This window comes from Anopheles stephensi, chromosome 2, assembly GCF_013141755.1.
Source record: "Anopheles stephensi strain Indian chromosome 2, UCI_ANSTEP_V1.0, whole genome shotgun sequence".
Lineage (NCBI taxonomy): Eukaryota > Metazoa > Arthropoda > Insecta > Diptera > Culicidae > Anopheles > Anopheles stephensi.
The window spans coordinates 68,967,075-68,987,037 of record NC_050202.1 but is presented as its reverse complement, the minus strand read 5'-3'; the positions used below and the strand labels follow the sequence as shown (position 1 = coordinate 68,987,037).

At 44.3% G+C, this 19,963-nt stretch overlaps 1 protein-coding gene across 9 annotated transcripts in view; it reads right to left on the bottom strand.

The window, feature by feature from the left end:
• LOC118504520 (papilin-like) overlaps positions 1-19,963 on the bottom strand; it is a 200,992-nt gene that overhangs the window by 170,516 nt on the left and 10,513 nt on the right. For 2 of the 9 annotated variants that reach the window (XM_036039052.1, XM_036039053.1), the window contains exon 3: positions 7,311-7,379. The exons of 6 other annotated variants lie outside the window; for them this stretch is intronic. The gene's annotated coding sequence lies outside the window, so the exon portion shown is untranslated. Of the gene's footprint in view, positions 1-7,310; positions 7,380-12,850; positions 12,854-19,963 lie in introns of all 9 variants that reach the window. One more of the 9 variants, XM_036039060.1, reaches the window with a different exon arrangement.

The following is a 19,963-nucleotide window of genomic DNA, read 5'->3' as shown; positions in this document are numbered from 1 at the left end:
AAATTCGTTTGTCGAATAGGTTTCATGGGAAAATGATCGGTTCATGTGAAGCAGGTTCAATAATGAATAACGTTGGTTTGTTTTTCAATTAGGGCAGTATTTCTCTAATGAAATGTTAAGCCCTTTAATTTATGCACTTGTTCAAAAGCATTCAAGCACTCAATTGCTTAGCAGCATCGATTATTCCAATGTTTATTGCTAAACGAAAATTTTAAATATTAAAAAAGCATAATTTAAGTAAGTTTCTAATAAAACTACTTAGTTTCGCCATCAGCACAACCTCGATTTCGACTAATTCGCTCATTGATAAAGAAAAACTAAACGCTCGAAATTGAAATTCGTTTGAAGTTAATCCGAACAATCGAAAACCATTACACACCTGTTTGATGTGAGATGCCAGAGTGTGGCAGTGCGGCGACGTTTTTGATGTTAAACAATTGTAGCAGCTAGATTTACCCACCCTAAATGCATGCACCGGGGTCGGTGAGCATTGTTCGAAAGTTGCCCTTCAGTAAAGAGCTGGAAAATGCGGTTTGTTAGTTTATCGCTGATGGAAACCAGTGAAAGGGCTCGCAGCATTTATTTTCCACACGCAGGCAAAAAGTGAAAGAGGTGCAATCGGGAGCACTATTTCGGATGCAGAGTGAAATCGTGCTAAAGTGACGCTTTATTCAAATTTCGTATTTAATTTTAACCCTGCCTCACCAAAACGCTCGCCACTGCCGGAAGGCAAGCGCATTGTTCACAGATCAATGGCCACTCTAAAGTCTGTTTGTTTTTTGTCCTTTGCCGTGCGGCCACCCCCAACGTGTGTGGAAATTCGGTGGAAACGGTGCTGCAGGAAAATGCGACGATGTGAAAGAACAACAAAGTGATATGGAAAATAGGCGAAAGGGGTGGCAAAAAATTGAACAATATAGCCGCCGGTGGAAGAATCTGATTGAAAACAAAAATTGAAATATTTGTGCAACGACGAGAATCGATTGGGAAGTGGTCACCATTCGAACCGGGGCATCACAACGCACCGAATGCATTCCTGAACCGTGTGCCTTGTCGCTTGCTGAACCGTCACCCTGTTTGGGGTTATTTCAAAGCAGCAGGATAGTGGAAACCCGTACCCAGAATGTGGTTAGTAATATTAATTTGGATATGAGTTGGTTTTTTTTTTTCTTAAATTTTTCAATTTATCGTTCCGTTCCTTTGCTACTATTGATTCTGGTTATTGACACCGATTGAGTATTTATAAAAATGTTATGAAGAATTGAGTTGCAGCACTCGGGCAATAAATTCCTCAAATTATAGCTTAGGTATGCCTTGTGATTGGTATCTTTACACCATCTTCTCTACAAACATGAAGGGAGTAAAGCTAGAATGCAGCAAACACAGATGTATTACGGTGCTGAATAGCTAAGATTTTCTTTCCTTACACTAAAACATTTATCTGTTTCATTCGGGGAGCAGATAGTTGGAAACTATAAGAGAGGATTCCGAAACGGAAAATCAACCTCCGACCAGATCTGAACCATGCGATAATTCTTGGCTGAGGCAGCAAAGCAGCTGCTTTGCTCTTACCATTTCTTCATCGACAATAAAGTTATATACAACACTTTTCTCTGTCTAAACTATACAATGCAATAAACTCTTCCGGAAACCAAGCCTAGCTTATCAGGTTTGTTGGTATGACAATGATCAACATCAAATGTCAGGTGAAAGCAGTGGTCCATGAGTGGTTCTAGGACCGCAACAGCGAGTAAGTAAGCTTGGTTCTGCACTTAACATCCCGATACGCAGGCACGTGTGCACCGTGTTTAATGAGATCCTTTTTTTCTAGCACCACCGGACCACAACCACCGTGGACATGAATTTTATTTCTGGAAAAACTTTCAAATACAATCTGTGATAGTGACTCTGCATGGTTAATTCCTGTGCATATTGGGGCGGTAGTTCATCGACGATGGTGGTGCACTTAACGAGTGATGAAACCCGTTTGTCCGAAACCGACTGACATTTTCCATCCGTAAACTGTCAATGCAAACCAGCAACTTCAATCAAATTGAAGCTCGTACGCTGAAACCACACAATGAAGCGTTGCAGAAGCGCTGCATCATGTGTTTAGTTTGGCTAACCGCATTACAAAACCCTATTTCCAAAATTCAATGCACACTGCAGACTTTTGCACTTGACTGCATCAAATCGCCCAAATTGATTGATCTAGAGCGTACGAAGGAGGAAAAATTAAAGCTTCATTTGCTGTTTGCTGGTTAGCTTTAATCTTCAACCGTTATCCGTATCTGACCAGAGCTTAGAGTAATGAAGAATACGCACACAAAACCCATTACAAAATGACTGAAAGGCTTTCAACTTGTTCTCAAACCAAAAACAAACAAAAATCGTCATAAAACATAACGCAACGCACCGCGACATGGGAAGGAAACAAATTTTTCAAAACGCAAATGTTTGAAATTGTGAGATATTTCTTAATGTCCATCATAAAATCTGAGCCTACGATAAATGTTTGCCAAACAGAGGGGACAGAAAAGCGGTCACGGTCTACGTGGTTTGTGTCGTTAAGCACAAACAATTGGAAAACTCGGTTTTGTCAGCGCACCAGCCACTACTACCGCCTGTGGACCCGGTGGGGGGTGAGTTTTATGCTGCAACGTATTGTTCGTTTCAGTTTGCTGAGGCGCCAACATTTGGACCGAAGGGTTGTGGCGCAGTAGTTTTTTTTTTCTCTTCCTAGCACTCCCTCTCCCTTTCTCTCTGGCTGGACCAATAAAAACTCGACTGACTCGGAAAGCTTTTCGCACGAGATGGAGGCTTTTTTCCAATCCTTTTGCATCACGCAAAGGCAGCAGTAGCAGCAGCAGCATAAACCAGTTACGGTACGTTTATATGTGTGTACGATTCTGTTTACTTAACCTGATTAAAGAAACACCAATCAGTTGACTCCATAAAAATGCTCCATTCGGCCTACCTCCACCTTCTTCGCTTCCCCCTCATATGCCCTTCTACTCAACCATCTCGTATTGTCTCAGGTTGCTACCATCGACCCCAAACGAAAGAAAAAAAACTCAAGAGACGGGATGCAAAGCTGGTGCCGCGCCGGGCAGGCCGGATGCATGTTGGCAAGAAATGGTTTTTAGTGATTTAGTCGCACGCAAACACAATGAAAAATGCAAATAAACAGACCACGGTTACGAATGGATAAATTGTCACAAATTATGTTTGCGCTGGCACCGTGTCTCGTGTCTCGCGTGAGCAAACTGTAACCCCTCCTTTCCGTGTCCCGCCGCCACCTCTCTACCCTTCCATCCATCTCACTCTCTCCTCGTTCCCCATACCGGTGGATCCGTCTTGGTTGGGTTGTTTGAGTATACTGCCGGCCGGTAAGTGTACGTGATTCTCGGTGCAAAAGCGAGCATGTGTGAACGTATGTTTAAGGTTTCACACTGCCACACACACACACACATAAACAGCGAATAGAGCGACCATGTTAGGCATTCTTGCGTGCGTGGTGATAAGCTGAAAGAACAGATCTCATGTCGAGAACAAATTTAACCAGCGGAAAATTAGAGCTAGGAACCCGCGAAAATTCCTTCGATGCAAATGAAGCACTTTTTCACCAAACACTGCAAAAGCCAATTTGTGGTGGCAATCGGTAGCCAGGAAAGGAACTTACCGTTTGCGGTTAGCAAATAGGCAACAACAGGCAAGTTTATCCAAAATTTATGTTCTCACTACATGGCACTGTCATAAAAATCGGCCATTGTTTTCTGGGTATCGATTTGGAAGCGAAACACACTTAAAGCTCTTGTAAGTGAAGATGCTTTTTATTAATGCAAGAGAACACATACACACACATACACTAGCCGAACACTAATGCAGTTGATCATTGCTGAAGCACCTCTAAACCGTATACGGGAGAAAATGGTTTTCCAAAAATCCTCGGGCCCGTTCCGGTCCTCGACACTAAGCGAGCTGCCCACTGTGTGTGTGTATGTGTGTTACGATGTTGATTTAATTGGAAAACTTTGCCACTCTGGAATTCGCTCGAGAGTTGTTAGCATTGTTTGGCATTTTACCCAGCACTCGGCCAGCTACAGCTACAATTTTCCCTGAGCTGCTCCGGAAACTGAGCAGGCTGAAACAAATACGATCCTGCAAATTTCAATAACAACCGGTATGAGGTTTTTCCGCCCAAAAGTGGTTGGAAGGAGGTGTGGGCATTACACCTCTAACCACTTTCTAGACGGCAGCTAACGCATAAACACCCGGCTCGTGTGCTTTGGTATGAAACAATGAATGTATGTAAATGTCGTTGCTAGTTACCGATTGAAGTTTTCACTGTTGGCCGGTGGTTTAAAAATGGAAATTTAATTATTTTACCACAAACTTCAAGCACGATACAGTGACCATGGCCAGCTTACAATTCGATTATCAAGTAACTCCTTTCCATGCTTATTATTTGGTAAAAGTTTCCAAAACATTTAAAAAGTATCACCAGATCATCAAATTTTTATCATAGAAAATTAAATTATGAAAAATTGAAAAAATTTGAATCATAAAATTTTAAAAACTGAAAGGGCACGTTATCGCCACTGTGTTAAAAATGAAAAACAGAAAAAAGAATGCCAAATTTATTTTTAATTATGACGACTCTTAGCCGTATTGTCACAATTAAGCGTTGTGTTAGGTTGGTGAACCAATTCTAGTGTCCGTCATAGTAATATGTTGAAGATGTAAATTGTCAGTTCAATTTGCTCTTACAAGTCCGTAGTCACTAAGAACCAAAAACAAAAAACTCTCATATAAACAGTAGGTTAAAATCAAACATTCAAGCGCAGCGTTTTGCCTTAAAATTTTAATCTTGCATACCTCCCATATCAAGCCATAAAAACTGAGCCCATGAAACCATAAGCAGAATACATATAATCTGAGGAAAATTGATACGCACCGTCCCAAAGCTGGAAATGAACAGAAGTGCCCCATTAACGTGTTCTCCCACCCTGGTCATATGCACACATTACACAATTCTGACTTGTCTTCAGCTCCACCGAAGCAGAACGCCGTGCATCGAGCCGTACTTTATGGTACTTTGTTTATTTTACTAGTTATCCCTAGCTATCTTAGCCAAATCGATGCCAACGACTCCTGCAGCAATGTTTTCCAGTTTTGTCTTTTTATAGCCTTCAAAACTTCCTCCACCGAATGGATTTACGCATCGAAGCGTCAATGAAAAACAAAAAACCAGCAACAAACCTAAACGCCCGGAAAACTCCAATCAAAACCGATTGTACGGGAAGAAACAACCGAGACAACCATTTCCCCCCGGGAAGGGCACGCATCGTCCGCCACCCATTTCCTTGCCACCAGCTCCCTGCAGCTCGCATTTCCTCGGAAAATGCCGTGTGGCCAAACGACAGCTGTTGTTGTTTTAAGCCGCGGGCATCTTTCCCACTTGCATCGCGAACCGCAAAAGGGGCATTGTTTTAGACGTGTTTGCCCGAAAGCTGGAATCCCTTCTTTTCGTGGCGGTGGCTTTTTCGGGGCCCGGGTCGCGAAAACCACCAACAATTCGGGGTTTGGCGATCCAGCCGCGAACCCTCAAAGTGGCTGGTTTTCACGGTAGCCATTTGGCATTAAATTTTAAGGCTCTCTTCTCTCTTTTTGGTTGGAAAAGGCACACACACACACACACATACCCTGGAAAAAGGAACGTTGGTGAGCAGGAACGAATGTAAGTTTGTTTTTTTCGTTTCTCTCCCATAAACGTACATTTCCTTTCCGCGGACCTTTTGCATCGTGTGGCCCTGTTGTTTGTAATTTTGACGCTTTCGTTTCCTTTTTTTTTGGTTGCTTGCTGTTGGTTTATTCGATCCACCATCATCCACTTCGTCCATGCTGTCGAAAGTTTCAAACCCGACAATCACAAGCATCCCACTCGGTTCGTTTATTCACACGCCTTTCCCGGGTATCCCTTTTCGGCCGCCGCATTTTGAATTCAACGTCGAAAGGACTGTCTCACTCGCTCGCATCAGCTCAGCACTGGTGATCCGGATCCAAAATGCTTCGATCCCTCACGTACTCGTGTTGGCGCCCTCGGCCATTTTCTTCGACCACCATCACCACCACCAGCGGATTGCCCTTGATGGTCGCAAAAGTTTACCGAACGCAGCCACCGTAAGGGAAGGATCAGGGCACGACATTCTGATCCGTGTGCTAGCGAAACACACTACGTGTAGATAACATTTGAGCCATTCCGAGGAAGCTTGTAATCCAACGAGGCTCAAACTGATTCCAACCATCGCCTTCTCTGCCAGTACCACCTCCATCTCCCTTTACCATAACCCGCGGGTAAAAGTAAAGAGAACAATAAATTTTGGCAGGCAGCGATGTTCTTATTTTCTCACCCAACTTCTGTCTTCTTACACGCCAACTGACACCGGGGAGGCTTAGACTGGTGTTGGTCGGCTGGTCGGCCAGTTTCAAAGATACTCTCCAGAACCAGAAAACCATCGCAGCAAGTAAATGCACCCGTTTCACTAACACGCTAGCACGCAGCGGTCCTGCGAGCGACACATTCCTCTTGTCATACAATTTGAGCCGAGTACTTAGTTGTGTGCCACCGACCGAACGGCCCGAAAAAAGTTTCGAATAATCAATTTAATCCTTCGAGATTGAAACGGCTGCTTTTCACCCGCGCTTCGTCTAAAGCTTCGTGAAAGCTGTTAGGCATACAATGGGCACAGGTTTTGGTGTCCCGGAAAGGGTGCGGTACGAGGGAGGGCAAAAGGCTTCCAAACATCAGCAAGTCACAATCGAGCGGAAAATCAGCTTACATCAAGAGCTGACGCCGTGCGGCGCTCGTGAAGTTCGTCCAAGCGTAACCCGGGGATCAACGGTTGAAGGATAGCCACTAAAAGCAGCCGGGCCTTTTGCGCGAGACCTAGCGCAGCGATGTCGTAGCGAAAGTTTGAGACAAGGATTGCTTAAAGTGACGCGGTCGAACCAGACGATGCATGCGAAATAACATTGACCATGGCGCTTTAACGAGGTTCAGGCCGTGGACGTTGATTGGGTACGGACGGCAAGAGCTTTAAATCATCCAATTCAGAATTAACCGATCATTGAATTGAGGTTAACTAGGTTATGTAAAGTATTTGGCCATTTTGTAAGCAATAACGTCGATAATTGTCAGTTATATCAATCGATTAAGCTAATAAAGATGTAGAAACGAGATTAGAAACTCTTGTAAGAAGTTCATGATTGAAATTTTATCGATAACAGAAAACAGGCGAAGAACTCACCTGATATTTGCGATTTTGCACTATTGCTGTGATGTGCCCGGTAGATTTCTCTTGCATCTAAGACATGACCTGCAAAGAACCAAGCAAACAATATATTTAGTAGATCAGTATCAAAAAAATTTAAACAGCAATTCGTATAACATAAGCTATCTTACAGCAAAGAAGGCTTTTTTTTGGCAAATAAAATCATGTTGAGCTATTTTTTGGTCTAGGAAAGTGAGTTCCTGAAAGTTATGCTAATTTTTTCACTAGAATGAATTTTGACATCAATTAAAATTGTCATTCTCAACACATGCGGTGTTGACAATACGGCGTCAAGCCGTAATCCTAAAAATATAAATAAATAAATAAATAAAATTGTAATTCTGTTTAAAAAGACAAATTTTCTGTATAGTTTTATAAATTTTAGCACAATAAGAGTGAAAAAGTGACATTACCGTAGCCTATAAGAAAAAGTACTTGCTACTACCCTGAAGTAATATTCCAAGATATCGAATGAATTTCAATCTTCCTTGTTTACCTTCTTTGGTTCAAAAACCTCGAGAGATCTTGGCCTGCCATAGCTGGCTTTTCTGACTTGATTATACCCATAGCTGGAAAAAAAAGCCGTGCTTCCGGGAAAACTATCCCAACAAGACTCAACTTCAGATGCTGTCCTGAGAAGACCGGTGCCGCTAATGCTACTGCCATCTGATTGTCCTTGCTTCTAGGGGCTTGATCCAGAATTGATTAGGGAATAAAACTACTTCAGTTGTATTTAAATCCATGAAGTTGTTAAGTATAAACCTTAATTATCCCTTTCACGATCTATAAGCAGCGTGCTTACGCATAACAAAGGCGACCTATTGCATAATTGAATGATGTTACCAGTGTGGCTACATTTTCCCAAACCACGCAACCTCGTCAATCAATACTCTTTGGTTCTCAAAACTGATGTGCACTCACACTTGACCCACATTGAATCAATCCATTCACGGGCACCAACTGTCCATTTGCTTCACTTCAATCCCGTTCACCATTCACCAAACACCCATCCATCATTCCCGAGCGTGCACAGTGCGCTTTTGTGCCGGGGAAAAGCGCGAGGCTATTGTTGAAGCTTGATTAAAATTATTTACTCAACGCGATGCTCCACTACGCCACGGCTGATGCCTGTATCGTTCGCTTATCTACCATCCGCCCGAAGGGACGAAGAAGCTGAATCGAATCGATACCGCACATCACCAGAAGCAGCAGCAGCAGCAGGGTATTTGGTCGGCCCGATTGCCACGCTCTCGAGCAATATGATGAATGTCGGCAAATCCTCCAGTCGGCAATTCGTTATCAATTGCACAAACAAGCTGTCTTAAGTCACCGTCGGTACTGCGAGCTGCGTTGCTAAGCTCGACTTCTTCTTGCCCAACGAAACCGAACAGTCAGTGGAAACCAGGGAGCGCCACGTTCGGTTCGGCACGTTCAATATAGAGCACATACCCCGATACGTACCGAGCGAGAACGTCTCATAATTTATGATGTCCTTTCATCGCATCGAACTGGCTAGATCCGGCCTGGAAACCGGAAACCAAGGAAGTATTCACCGGCGTCGTCGTCGTTTTCGCCATCTGAGTGAACCAGGCTTAAAGCCATAAACGAATGGAAAATCCGACAGACGTGAGAGAGGAAGCTGGAGAAGCGAAAGAAAATTCCGTCAATCGTAACCCCGGGAATGCCCGATGGTCACAATGCCAGTGGGCGCTGGAAATTAACACTCCCGGAAGGGATGGTCTTTCGAAGTAAACGTGTGGGTAGAATGGTGGATAACTGGTAAAGTATTTGACCGATGATTTATGAGCGTATTTTTTACGTGACGTATATGTCCTCAGAACGAGAGAAAGAACCGAAAAAAACCGTTTGAAAAAGGACAAACAAAAACGAAATTACGCTTCTTATCCTGATGCACCTTTCCGTCACAGTGCACAGTGGGAAAAGCAATTGAATCATGTTGAAACAAGCTTGCCAAGCGAATATTACGCCGCTCTAATTAGCAAAGTTTGCTGACGCATACGTTTGAGCGAGGATAAAAAATCGAGCTCGAAAGGTGGAACACATTTTTAATCCAAAACGAAAACCTGAAGGTACTTCAGTTGAATAGTTGATGAGCTTGTTAACTTATCGTCAAACTGGAATACGAATGAATGGGACTTATCCATTCGAATTGAGTTTATATAACAACTATGAAGCTGGTACAAGAGCTTCCAATGCAGCTTTTTATACATTGCTTAGCGTACTAACTATCCGTTGGTAAGTTCTTTAATTTATAGCTGTATTCCATCAATTGTTAATGTACCAGCTATAAAAATTAGTAATTTTACCCGAAAGTTCCCTACCTGAACATTTTATCTTCTTGTAACTTGAGTTTCAGTCTGGGTGGGATTTGAACCTCGGTCCTGTCGAGGGTCCCGGTAAGACTGGTGCAGGTATCACTTCTGCCATCGAATCATCCCAATACAGTTCCATTATCAACTTTCGCAATATACAAAAGTATTTTCCAAACCATACCGGGAAAGATCCGATAGACCAAGACCTCTTCCATTCCATTCCAACAAGTCTTCCATTCCAACAGTTGCTTATCGGTATTAAAAATGCTAAAAATCAATGAGCCCCACCGTTCCTGTTGCATGTGTGCGCTCGCAGCGTTAGAACCTGTCGCGTGACCCCATATACATAATCATGAAAATGCTGATTAATTCGAGAACCATATTCTTTCGACGCCACCGTCGACCTGTGCCAAATAGCTTGTTGCATTTTTATTGCCAATTATTTTCCATCCCGGTGCACGATATCAATTCGAACGATGGACACCGTACACCCGTCAAGGGCATATACTTTCGGTTCCGTGTTCATAATAATGTCACCGAGTTCATTACCGACTGGCGCAGCATCCCGGCATCGGCATCGCCCACCGATCCCCCCCGAGGCAGTTATAAATATGGTCGATGGAAGCGACCCGGTCGAAGAACAATCCAGATCCAACCTCATTATCAGTCGCCGCGTGGCCATTATGAGGGCATGCTTTATTACTACGATTGGTAATGTTATTGTTATTGCGAGTGCTTAACTATAGCCGCCTCCAACAAACGATCGTCGATGGAAGGCAATTAATTAGCTTGCGTGTCCGGCTAAAGTGCCAACTTTCTTCCGCGGGCAGGTCGTCCGCCACGGTGACGGTGAAGGACACCGCGAGACAAACGTCACACTGACAGCCGACCTGTCAGGTGGCCGGCAATCAACGTTGAAACAGAAACCATTCAAACCGACCATTGCGTCCGACGCGTAAAACGAATCGAAGCAGCGCGCGGAACTAGCGAACGGGTGGCTCAGCAGGTGGTAATGATTAATCAATGTCAGCGTGACAATAACCCGGCACCACCGGAAAAGGTAGGCAAAGTGTGAACGACGCGGATTGTAGCGAAGAAACTTGACGAATAGAAATTAAAATGAGAGAGAGAGGGAGAGCTGGTGCGAATAGGAAGAAAAAAGGGAGGAAAACAATCTTACACACCGTACACAAATCAGAGTTTCTGCTGCCATTCAAATAAGTCAACCATCTCGGCACGTCAACGTGACGAATGATTTTCAGCACGATGACGCCCTGCCGGTGCTTTCCGGTTTCCGATATTACCATCGGCTCTGACACTGACCATCTGGGTGCTGTGTGTGTGTGTGTGTGGGGCTGTGATACCTGCCCGGTGGGCTTTTCAAATGGCGTCATGATCTACATCCTCCCAATGAATAGCTCTCACAGCACAACAGCTCTCACCCGTCACAGCACTATTCTCGCTTGCCCGGTCTATCTCTCCATTTCCCATACAAATATCCCACTGGCTGCTTCTTTTTCCTGTAAAGTTTCCTTTTTTTCTGCCCCTGTTCAACAAGCTAATGGTATCCACATTGACAAGCCACACAGAAGGGATCCATCAACATTATCACCTCAACCGCACAGCAACAGCACAACGTTCAGGCTGGAGCTGGGAAAACGCTCCCGCGTTTTCCGAGAGTCGACAAACACTCCATCATCGAATCGACGCTAGGTAGCGCTCGACAACATCATTAAGATAAACGTTGTAAAGCTATCGAGCTTTGGTTTATGTCGTCTCGATTCTCGGCCCCGAAAACTCCCACCGATGCTTGGCGCATCACTGATTGAGCGTAAAAGTTTTAGCTCGAGCAAGAAGATCACCACAAACGAAAAACGAAGACGTTCTAAATTGTTTGCCGCACTGTCCCAAACCGGAGTGAAGTTTCTTTTCCGATAGCGGGCTGATGCTGATGTTCGAACCGGATAAGAAGGGTACAGCCCCGGGTTCCTTACAGTCAACCATGGTTCATAAAGCGCGTTGCAACACAAAAAGCGGAACTAGTAATCTGGTCGCTCGGTCTGGTCTGGGACGGTTTGCAGCAACGGTCCGATAGGTACCGCCACCGACTGGCACGTCGTCAGATATTTCTTTTGTCCTATTTATCCTATCGATCCACATTCGGTGTACGTGTCCTTCGAGCACGGACGGACAGGACGATCCAGTTTTGTTCCAGCCGGTGCTGCTCCAACTCAAACCGTGTGTTGTTTGAGGTAGCAGCAGCAGCAGCAAAATAAAATCGATAGCCTCCGCTGTCCTTAAAAAGATTATGGCCACTTGAGTCACTGTTGTTTCTGGTGTATTTCCATTTCCACTTCGAACACCGTTGCCTGCCTCGGCCGTATCGATGCGTACCATGTGCTGCCCGACAATGATAGCGCATAAACGAGTTCGAGCTACTTGTGGGGATGATTCTCTGGCCGAGCCGGATCGTACCGAAACGGACGTCTCACACAACAAAAACACACACACATACTTACAGAGACACATTTGGGTAGAGGAATATCCGGAATACGATCACCGACATGCTACTCGAGCCATTCTCTGTTTGTCCTTTAATCAAGTGCAAATCGATTCGAGCTGCTGTACGTTGGTGGTGACGAATTTCCCATCCCACCTCTACCGCATGCTGACCCAGCAGAGCTTCTTGGTTGACACAAATTCGATTGATATGATTCAATATAGCCTCGAAATTCGTAAAAACAATACGAGGCTACGTTACAACTAGCACCACAATGTGTTTCCTGAACTCGTGTGTGAGTGTTGAATGTAGTGATGGATAAAGAGTATTGCGAAGCTTTGCATTGCGATAGGTGTAGGCTGGGTAACAAGAAGAGCTTCTATAAAACATATTAAATTGATCCTTTTCACTGCTTTTTGCTGCCTGTCTCAATAAATCTAAACCTTGACGCACACTGACCGACGCAACTTAATTTATATGAATCCCCCCGTATATTAGGTGACTAATTTTTTACAACTTTTCTATACGTTTCACCCTTGTGCCTCCCGTTTACTGTTTCACCTAGCTGTCCTGCCCAGAAATGGATGGTTTAATTTATGCAATGAAAGGTCTCGGTCAGAACTCGGTCCTCTGTAACGGTGACTCCATTTACCAGACCATCGCAACCGCTGCTCCGTGCGAACTGCCTCCTCCAGAAAAACGTTTTTCAAAAACTCGACATCTTAGACAGACACAGAACACAAAAAAGCCATCACAAATCATCAGCGCGGGTGAAAGTAAAAGGTTTGTCAGTGGACAGGCACGACAATAGGAGCGGAGAGTCCCTGAGAGGAGTCGATAAAACATCCTGCACTTCAACTCAACCCCCCAAAAGTTGGATGGGTGGAGAGACCAAGGGAGTAAGAGACAAGAAATAAACAAACAAAATCCTAAATTTGCCTTATCGCTACTCGTTACTCATAAATAACAGACGCCAGCAAAAACCCAACCCATCAAGCTCAAGCCTGATGATAGCTGGAGGGAATGGACGAAAACAAAACAAGACAAAACAAATCAGAAGAAAGTTGGAAAAACCACGAGGATCCTTCAGGATAATCTGGCGTACTGCTCGTACTATCATTAACTCATTCCCGCCCGCCATTTTCCCTTGTCCGGGGGGTACGTTTGATGCTCCTTGCACCCAACATCCAGGACCTATTTTCAGTTAGTATAATTTCACAAAAGCTTCACAGTGTGCCTTCATTTTAGCACCAGCACGCTGCTGGGAGTTTGCTCATTTGAAGACGACAAGATTAACTGACAAGATTGCGTATCGCTTGTATCGCTTGCCGTAACTTTGCCGTGGACTCACTGAACTCGGTACTCGCTTACTCATAGCTCAACACGCTTTAATAGCAGCAACATACGAAACAGAACAATGGAAACTGCAGGAGCCATTGGTAACAATAACAAGCCGTACCGGGATGAGGGGGCGGGCTAAATGGCGAAGGCTGAAGGAAGGACGGAAGGAAGGAAGGCAAAGTCTTGATATCTTGAGTAATAAATTTCCGTTTACAGCGGGAAGCTCTCACTGTAGAGGCAGCGTTTCCCAGGCCCTTTTCCTCCCTCACTCAAGCATCTGTCACTCTTGCCTTGGGAATGAAGTCGTGAGAAATGGTTAAAGGTTGGCGCAATGGTTGATGAGCCTGAAGGATCTTGAGGGGGATGGTTGCGCCGGAGTGATTTCTTTTCACCATCTTCAATCCATCCATTGCTTTCACTCGAACACGCACCAACCGTTCCACACACACAGACACACACACCGAAGTGTGAGCTATTTGTGTCTCTGTTTCTATCCTGTATATTCGGAACAAAAACTTGCTTCAAGAAAAGTTGAGTATCGGGGTAATAGGCAGAAAGGTAGGCAGGAAGGGTCAAAGGTGGAGTAGTGATGCTTCCAACAGGCAATGCCACTTTGCGCCTTGGTCGACGTGCACTAGTTTCGCCACTCAACGTCTACTATCGGCGACAACGAACGAAGTGGACGTCGATTAGATTGAGAGGATATGTATGTGCTGCCATCCTTCCAATGGCGTACAGTCACACACAAACACACACACACGTCGTTCGTTGGTACTGGTGGAATGGGGAACCAGTTTTTCACAGCACCCGTTCACAGCAAGGATAGTTCCGAAAGATGGATCAACTTAGTAGCAAGGACCGGAATGCTCATCCAACTGCACGGTCGCCCTACGTTCACGCGACGTTTCCCGCACTGTCGTCAGTCGCCAGTAACACTTTGTCACCCGGTGATAATAGTCGGATATGACAAATATGCGAACGCGACAGAGTATGTCAGTGGCGGAGCGAATCCGAGGATAGCGCTGCACGGGAAGGAAGTGAACATCAACGACAGAGCGTCGCATGTTAAGCTCTTCCGAAATCCCAATCGTCCTATCCTTCAACGAGCCACGCACACACATAGTGACAGAAAAACACATGCACACACACACACACACACACACACACACACACACACACACACACACACACACACACACACACACACACGACCAAGGCCAATCCAGCACTGTTGAAGAATGTTAGGGCTCGAGTGAAGTGGTTCCGGAGCAGTTTCTTCGAAACGATCCACCAAACGCCAATAGACAAAGCCATTATGAGAGGCCACTTCCTTGGATGTAAAGGGCCTGGTAACACTGGGGAAGCTACGGGCACACGCGCGACGGGATCATTTTCCAATTCCCGTGAACTGTTAGGAACGAATTTCTAGTCCTTTGGTCCATTATTTTACGCGACCAGCAAGAAGGAAGCGTTTGGGCAAACAATCGCTCTCCTACAAAGTATCCGGATGGTTGCGCTCTTTGTGGGATCGGGACTCCTTTGAAGAGGTGGCACCACTATCGGCAGGCAGTACAAGTACTCGGTGGGCTTTTGTTTTGGTTGATACCATTTCCGGCCGAGTGGTTCCGAACATGGGTGGGAAGGATGTTGTCTGATCTGTAGCTGAAGGAGCGTACCACCGTCGATGCCATTGATTGACGAACTTTATGAACACACACACACAACAAACTGACAAGACGTTAGGTGCCTCGTACGGCTGAAACGGACCAGGCGCCTCCATGTCTGGAGGATGTGTTTTTCGGTGGAATGTTTTTGGGACGGATTGTATTGTTCATCAATTTTGCGCTGATAAACCGGGCCAGATTACGCGCCACCGAAGCCCACCCATCACAATTTCATATCTTGTCCATTCAACTGAACACTCTCCATCGCGGTCGGGGAGCCATCGGGCTAACAAAGCGAATCGTTCCACGCTTACAGGCCGTGGTCAGGAGAGAGTAAGATCGGAGTAGAGGGAGTGTGACAAAGATGTTGAAAAGTAAACAGCACCCTAAGAACTCCCGGCGGTTTATCAGTACTGGCCATCGGGATTTATCTGCGGTTGCGAAACTTGAAGCTAACTCTATTAGTTTGTTATGGTGTAGCTTTGCCGTGCCGCACGAAAGAAATGCTGCTTCTCGAGGGGATCGAAAAATTGGTCAAACAAGACAAGACCACACCATTCTCGGCATCTATGCCATCGCTGGATGGTGCAAACACCGCTCAAAGTAATAACCGTCACCCATTGTCAAAGTGAGACGAGCGTTCCCGGTACTGCACCACCGTGGAGGATATCCTTCTACATGGCCACTTTTTGCAACAATTTTCCGATCGGAAAAAGGAAAAATTTATGGTTTAATAAAATATTATTGGTTTAGAGGATTTTTCTTTTCTACTCGACCCCCCTCCTCCCGTGTTTTCTCTGCATCAGATCGGAACCACGACTGCCGGGTCGCTATCGTCACGGATTCTATCATTTTGATGTTGATGTTTTCTTTATTTTGCACTCATAAAAATACAATCCAATGATGAAGAAAATGTTCAAAATTGGATACACCAGAGCGACAGTGAGCGCGAACAGTTTCGTATCGTATCGCTTACTGGTGGGCGGGTGAAGTATATGAGTCGTTTACTTCTTGCTTTGCTTGTGTGCCTGTTTTTTTTCTTTTCTTTTTGTTGTCCGCTTTTCCTTGGGACCACCGTACGAAATACAGCTGACAGTGTAGTGTGCCATAATTTCAAGCAAAATACGATTACGATTCGCTTCACTTTCTTTGCCCGACCGTAAGTGACACGAAAACTGGGTGTTTTCTTCTCAAACACTGATAACATTACTGTCTATCTTGAGCGCCAGCATGGGCATGGGACCCGGGATATGGAGCTTGATATTTTATTTTTTCATATACTTTACACGGTACGCGGTATGTGTTGCCGTAAATTGTGCAAACGGGGACCATTGAAACGATCAACAAACAGTTTGTGTTCTGGCTTGTGATAAATATTTTCTTCATAGCTTTGATTCCATGCTGATAGTTATAAAACTGAGCGTTGTTTTGTAAAATTGCATGTGATTGCTATGCAATTAGGGTTGGCTTAGATTTTAAGTAAAAAATTGGATTTTTTTTATATTAATTGGAGCCATTTTTTACCAGAATGAAAATGGAATTGTAATTAATAAGGTATTATAATAAGGTTGAGAATTTCTTGCTCTTGCATACTGGAATATGAGATTGATATCTAACATTAAATTTTTTGAATACGGAAAATACAGTGCAATCTAAATAATGGTTTGATAAATGTTACTTAGACTTTCAGATTCAAAGAACTCAAGTGAATGTTCAATGAAACGATTGGACAAAACAATATTTATTTTCTGACCTAAAATAATCCGTACTTTGTACATGATATCTATAAGTTTTATTTTTTCTCTCTACAATCTGCATTATGAAAATGAAATTTTGCAAACACAAGCTATTTTCTTAATAACGACAAAGACTTATCGAACCACCTAATAACATACTCGAGGGTTTAGTTTTGAGATCGACATTAAGATACTAACTAATTAAGAACTAACTGAAAGCAAAGATATCAAATAACTCACGTAAGTCCGTAGTAAAACCTACAAAAAATATACATTTTCAAAAACATACATTTTACACGACTATGGCTCGAAAAATTTTGCTCAATAATTTATACAAGAGACTCTACAAAATGGACTTATTCTGATTATCAGTTTTTCAACTGTTTAACTTTTTTTTTCAGTATCTTGTTCTTCGTGGTTTAGTGGTCTTCTAGGTCATTCCCCTTCTTTTTTACCTCACCAGACTTATTCATGCATCGTATTTGGAAAGTCACTATGGGTGAACGACCCAAAAGGGTATGGAACCTTAGCTCTACCCATTCCTGAGTGAAAACAAGCGCTACTATAGTCTTTACCACCTGGTGTGCCGAAGGCAATACAAGTATTTTTTGGTTTCAACGAGATCGGTGCTTCACTAAATTTATTTTCAACGTTATTGAAATATTCATAGCACATTTCTTTTATGTAATTATACCCATGTAAAGCTAATGACGCGCACCACATACGACACTGCACTGCACCCACAGAGACTATTTACGAACCCACGAACCGATCTACAGCAACACGGCAATCGTTTCAACCGCAGAAATGACACCCAGTGCTATAATCTTTCATCCAACACTACACTGAGACACGCGGGAAAGCCGACGCGAAACGGAAAACCCCCACGACTCAATAGGTATAAAAACAGGATGTCTAAAGCGCAGCCCAAAAACGAAAACAAAAACAACAACCGAAACACTGGTTCGCTAGCGGAATAAAAGAAAATTGTCACAATAAAGAAACTACTCGAAGCTCGCAGTCACCGAAGTAGGAATCTTCGGCTCGTGAAATAAACGCATATCTCGGGCCGTACAACGGCTTTCAATTCTGATGAGCACCACTTGTGTAACAAGTCCCTTGCGTGTCATTATCCGAACGTCAACCATGCCCGAGACATTGGATCCGTGCGTCCGCAGCGTCAACGACACTCGTGAGCGATAGAAACCCATCGTCGGTTTTGAACAACCCCAATCAAATCTGCGAATCGGGCCCAAACCTCGTCAAGACGAAGGCTCGCAAAACTCCTTACTCTTCGCGCTCCGCCTGCCATACTCAATAAACAAACGGACGGAGTAAGAGGAAAAAAATACAGAAATATTTCCTACGACATGTATTCTTGCCATACAGAACCTCAAGGTTTCACCATGGGGACAGTCGTCCATCGTCACGATAGTATTATATTAAAAACACAGCGCACTTAAACGCATACACCCAGAAAAAAATTATAATTCCGAGGACGACCAGGCTTAACGATAGGCTGTGGGTGGAAATTACCCCACTACCACATCCACCCATCCAACCACCCGCCCTCTCTTACGTCACATGCTGTTGTTTCCCTCCATTCTTTTTACCGTTCCCGTTCCCGAAAGAGAACTTCATCTTTTTATTACACTGAACAAACTAGCGGAAACACGATTGTGGCGATATGGAAATAATGGCACCGACGCAAAACATCACGGGGGAAAAAATATCGCTCAACAACGATTTTAACAGCCTGACGCCATGCTGGGGCACGCATGGTAAGGGCCCGGGTTTCAAGATGAAGTGGTCGCGCAGTGTGCCGTAAGAGCGACACTCTTATGATTCGTTGCGCCCTTCAGCACATGCCGACGCTGGACGGCGATGGTGTAAAGCGAGCTAATGATTCCTGTAGTCAAGCGAACGAAAATCCATGATGGTCGCGAAGAACCGACTCGCTATTACGTTGATTATTATGGCACAAGTTCGAGTTAAGGTTGATTATGTACAGGCAGTTTGGATAGAAAACGTGGTAATCGGGTGGTAATCGGTTGTGACAAAACTTTGTTTGGGTGCTTATTCTTAAGCGGTGGCTAATATAGTTTGCTAATGTTGACCAAGAAGGCAAATCCAACTCTTTTTTCTTATCAAATTTCATAATTTATGAATGTAATTTTAACCACTCTGCGCCATCACAATATCCCATAGTATCGTACATTATTTTCCAACTCCCACTTATGGGAATGATTTCACACACAACTTTGCTCTTTACCAACCGACAAAATTATGTCGGGTTTTACGTCTCCCACCACTGCTCCATTCCATTCCACGCCACCGCCTGTCTCGAATTCCGCGCACCATCCCCTAATGGTTTCGGGAAATGGACGGCGAAGGAGGGGAGAAAATTTCATATATATGATCACCTTGTCAGTCTTGCCGTGCCGTGCATACCATTATCCCGGTGGTATCGCTGAGACTGGCCCGAGACTGAATCCTTTTGAGTCACTTGTTTACCAGTCGGTTCATTCGGCAATCCCACCGGTCGTTTCTAACTGGGATTGCCGGCGGGCACAGACAGGCATTATGCTTGCGCATAATTCCTTACAATCTTCATTACCCCGGGAGACAGCTTGCCAGCACGGCGTTACCGCCTGGGTGCCCCCTGCCGGGAGACCCAGCGTCGTGCGAAAAAGGATGAGATATTCTTCACACCTTTACACCTGTCCCAAAACCCACTCGCTGGTTTTCAACGCAACACACACACACACAACGCCAAGGCCTAAGTGGCGCCGGGGGATGAAAAATAAAATATGAACAAAAAAAACAAAAACAACACCCACATAGCACATAGCAAAACAACAAAACCATGTCCTTCTTTATAGAACTGCTTCTGGTTTGCAAAGCAGAGAGAAAAAAAAGTTATCATTTTACAGAAGGGCAAAAAAAAAACTTGACGACTTCCCTTCTGGAGGATACGCACAATAGCACGCGACAGTGCAAATGGGAGTTAGGGGCAGCAAAAAAGAGGTTGAATGGCTTTAAAAATGTTCGATGT